General features: G+C 37.2%; 2 non-coding genes across 2 annotated transcripts; both read right to left on the minus strand.

The window, feature by feature from the left end:
• Positions 1 to 475: 475 nt before the first annotated feature.
• Positions 476 to 594, minus strand: LOC145677697 (5S ribosomal RNA). The gene has a single exon (XR_014129941.1). It is a non-coding gene; the product is annotated as a 5S ribosomal RNA (ribosomal RNA).
• A 177-nt stretch (positions 595 to 771) lies between these two features.
• On the minus strand, positions 772 to 890 carry LOC145677700 (5S ribosomal RNA). Its single transcript, XR_014129945.1, has one exon. It is a non-coding gene; the product is annotated as a 5S ribosomal RNA (ribosomal RNA).
• Between the last annotated feature and the right edge of the window lie 3,979 nt (positions 891 to 4,869).

Raw genomic sequence — 4,869 nt, forward strand, 5'->3', positions numbered from 1 at the left:
GTAAAAATCTTCTTCAAGATTTTTCATTTCAAACGGTCCTTGTCAGGACCAACACATTATTCGAAAGAGTTAAATCACGAAATTTGCTTCATTCTGTTATGTAGAAACACGTTGAAATCCAATTTCTATATGCTGTTAGTAAAAAAGTAAAGCACATAGCGGAGATGTGTCGTGCTTGTATACGAAAGGCATTTACTCGCCGGAGATCTACACTTAGTCATAATAATTTACTTTTAAAAAGTGGTAATACATTCCGTGTTAAGTATAGTAGTAGGTGCACACGGATCGGAAATCAGGTTATTTTAATGTGCCGTGCAAATAAACAGGCTGTTAGTGTAAGAAATAGTGGGTATAACGCTTAGAATATCGATTAATCGCTATGAAATAATGTTGATAAATTATCTCTTGAAAGTACTATAAAATTAATGTTTCTAGTATTTTCGTACTTGAAGGATAATGAAATTTGAAAAAGAGATGCCAACAGCACCTGGTGTTCCCAGGCGGTCACCCATCCAAGTACTGACCAGGCCCGATGCTGCTTGACTTCGGTGATCGGACGAGAACCGGTATATTCAGCATGGTATGGCCGTTGGCGAATGCATATGGCTTCGAGTGAGTTATTGTAGCTACGTAGGTTTGTCGGTGAATACTCAAAAAGACCAGCGCGTGGAAAGCGTTGCTAATTGTTTTAAGTAATGCATGATTACGAAATTATCGTGGTGAACGATGTGAGAATATTCGTCTTTGTGAAAAACAAAATTAGAAAAAGTATACCAACAGCACCTGGTGTTCCCAGGCGGTCACCCATCCAAGTACTGACCAGGCCCGATGCTGCTTGACTTCGGTGATCGGACGAGAACCGGTATATTCAGCATGGTATGGCCGTTGGCAACTACCTTTTCTTCAATGTCCTGTTAAGGAAGTATGTTTTAAGTAAGAATTGACATTATTAACTATAAAGGCAAGCATATTAACGTCGTTAACATTACTTGGAATATACTAATATTCGAATAAATATTTGAATGTTCGAATGATGAGTGATTCGGATGTTCATAGTGCCACTGTGTCCTATCGAGTTTACTATCACGAACCACGTATGAAATTGTATATAAATAAATAAAAATAAATCCTTTATTAAGTATTGATTACAGGAAAAAGGCAAACTTACATTCTTTAATGTACACAATGAAATGTATGAAAGATATTTTTAAGATATGTTTCACTTACCCTTTATAACGCAAGGTAGTTTTCAGTGTAGCATTCTCTTCAGCTGCGAGATAACGTAAGGCAGATGATCATTCAGTCGTGAAGCACTAAAATGTAATATACATTTTAACTATTATCGATAAGAATTATTTACTGCAGGGATGCAAATAAAGTGAGGCAAATTAGTAAATAAAAACCGATACTGTAACTGATAATATAATTAGTTGTATCTGTATTAGTTGTATATACAGTAATCGCACGATTATCCGCGGAGTTGGATGTTGGCATAATCGCGCATAATCAGCAGTATGAGCAGAAAAGGGAAATGAAATGAAATATTTAGATTTACGTCGCATACTTATACCGGTTACGCTAAAGGAGACGGTGATGATGAGTACTGAATGAAGAAAGTGGGAGGAAACGGGAGAAACCCGAGAAAACCCATGAGCACGGTCTTTATGCACGACAAAGTTCACACGGCACGAGCTGGGATTGAATCAGGGACCCCAAGCACCGGAGGCCAAAAAACGGACAAAAAGTCTTTCGTGCAACTTTCGTTTTCGGTAAAAAGTTTACACATAATTTAGAAAGAGTAGTTTTCTGGTCTTTTTATTTCACAAGTTGGTTCATGTCTATATTTTTTACATGCATAAAAAATTTTTCAACTCCCTTGCTTATTTCCTGTTAAAGACCTCTACCTCTGATTGTATTTTTTGCACATATTCTTATTGTTTTCAGACAACATTTCTAAAAGCGTAATTTATCGTCAGCAAGAAAAGAAAAGGAAAGCCTCGGATAGTGGAATGTGTACTGTATATATATATATATATATATATATATATATATATATATATACGTATTAGTATATAGTTTTATTTTATACGTCTCCTATTATTACACAATGTGCAGATATTGTCAAAGCGCAAGTAAATATGTATAACTCCCCGTTCTGCACTTAATAACTTGAAAGAAGTTCGGGGAAGGTAGTGTAACAGAAAGTGCAAACAGAAATGAGGGTTTAAAGGCATTTAATATTATTCCGTAGTAGTATGATTTTTTGTAAAAAAAAAAATATATATATATATATATATATATCTAAACATACATATTCAATGATATAGTAAGAGGTTAGCAGCACTGATAGAACTGCAGAAAGTACAAAACCGTTAATAAGAAAGAGAGAGAGATGGTGGCCGCTTTTGTGCTTTTCATTGGCTAATTCCGAATTGCGCGCGAATACGTACGAGATTTCTTTCTTTTTCCTCTTCGCAGCCCAGATGTTGCCAATTAGAAGTTTTTAGTACTACATTTGTATGAAAATGTTGCCTTTAAGAAATGTGGTTTGCATACAGAGAAAAGAGCAAAATGAATATTTACCTTAGTGGGCATGAAAAAAGACGAAACATTTTGCAAGATGGACACACGAACTTCCTTAATGCAGGCGTTCAGTACATTATTGTAAAGAAAAAAACACTAAAAAGAATTACTTCAATATCCCTAGCAACATTCAACAATTCATAGAGAAAAATCTTTATTTTGAGAACAATGGAAAACTATGTAATTGTAGATAACTACTAAATTTAATGATTAAGGAAAACGTTTAGGCCCGGCCCTTCAGAAAGAAAGTGCACAGAATATTCTCTCATGGAAGCAATTGCAAAATCAACATTTTGTTTGCAGTTATAATTAGAGGATCTATATACAGGGTGTTCGAAAAAGAATGTATCCTCTTGAAAGAAAATATTCTCTGGGCCCCTAATCCTTTATATACCGAAAGGAAGTTTGTATAGCATTTTTTCTTACCTTCGTTAGAAGAATTGAAAGTGACTACTATCGTGACACGGGAGATATTTAATCGATAGTCGAATTACTCACATACTCGAATGAACACGTCTCTTGTAAGGAGAGGAAAGGCTTCTGTGATCCGCTATCGCAGCTGTGTCATATCTGCAGAGAATGTTAGGACACAAACGTGATCTTTGAGAGCCTCGTGAAAAGAAGTCGCATAGTATCATGTGTGGAGACATCGGGGCCATCTGAAGAACGCTTCATCATTAGGACCAAGGGCGAGTTACGAAACACTCTGGGATATATTTATTAACATAACTTCTCGTCATTCTGCAAGTGTGGTGGAGCTCCATCCTATTGGAAAAGGAAACCTCGGGAGCCCTCTTCATGTGTAGGTATCGTTCACATCTGAAGCATGTGAAGATAGATTACTGTACTATCGTGTACCTAAAATCATTTTCTACGAATACGAACATGTCTACACTGAAGGCAGTGCAGCTCTTTTTCTCTTTTTTTTGGTCATGTATTGTAACGCGGGGCAATGCACACAATAACATGTAATGTTGTGTATCATCATAAAGGGCCAGGGCGATGATTGGATCTTGATGGACGTGGAGAACTGATAGGTGATGTGAGTGGTATTGTGATCTATGGTTGTATGTTTACTGATGAATGCATAAGGAGAGGTGAAGGGGTTGCCTTTTTTTTTATGTCGATCGGGAGGGAAGCGATTGGGAAACTTTTGACTTTGTTTTTCAACCGAATATATTGATTGAATAGGTCGCCGACAATTTTACGGGGCGTCACGTCGTTGCCTTTTTCATGTCGATCGCGAGCGAAGCGAGCGTTTTTTTTTTTTTTTTTTTTTTTTTTTTTTTTTTTTTACCGACAATATGTATTGAATCGGTTGCCAACACCTTTAGGGGCGCGTCACGTCCTTCTTTCTGTGCTGATCGCGAGCGAAGCGAGCGCGAAATTTTTGACTTTTTTTTTTTTTTTTTTTTTTTTTTTACCCACAATATTTATTCAATCGGTCGCCAACACTTTTAGGGGTGCGTCACGTCCTCTTTTCTCTGCTGATCGCGAGCGAAGCGAGCGCGAAATTTTGACCATTTTTTCTCTTTTTAATTCTTTTTTTTCTTTAAGAAAAAATATTGATTTCATAGGTCGCGAACATTTTTACGGGATGCAACATCGTTTATTTGTTTTTCCAACCGTCTTTCTGTCTTGAGCCCCCGCCAAGTTAACTTTATGGTGGACAAAAACTATGTGCGGTGGGTTACCGCGGGGTTCTCCCGTTTCCTCCCACTTTCTTCATTCCACCACCATTTCAATCATTTCTCATAATCAGCGCCTCTTTTAGCCTAAGCGGCATAACGTGGGACGTAAAACAAAGATTTCCTTTAGTTGCTTTCTGTCTTGATTACGAGCGCGAAATTTTTTACTTTTTTTTTCTTTCTTTTGATATTATTCATTTAATAGGACGGCAACACCTTTACGGGCCGCCGCGTCGTCGTTTACACTTCTTCAGCCCATATTCTTTCTGCTTGTTCGTTTTCCGGCATCTTGTTATCACCGCCCGCGGCAATGCCTATGTCTTTCATCGCTTTTTGAAGCAAATCTTTAATAAATATGCACTCTCACATTTGTACTAATATGCATACCACAGTGGATAGACTGTAACTAGGAAAGCAGAAGCCTGCATATCATATTATTTAACAGTTGAAAGTGAACTGTCATTTTAAGTTTGATTTTGATCAGATGAGTGCAGTTCAACTCGTCGACAATTGTGAAGATTCTCGAGGTTAGGGACCATCCATTTTGTGCTTTGTAATGAAAATGGCTGCAGCCAAACTTCTCTGATCTGAATGAAAC

The sequence above is a fragment of the Thermobia domestica genome, unplaced genomic scaffold (assembly GCF_964235325.1).
Source record: "Thermobia domestica unplaced genomic scaffold, izTheDome1.hap1.1 HAP1_SCAFFOLD_1250, whole genome shotgun sequence".
Taxonomy (NCBI): Eukaryota; Metazoa; Arthropoda; class Insecta; order Zygentoma; family Lepismatidae; genus Thermobia; species Thermobia domestica.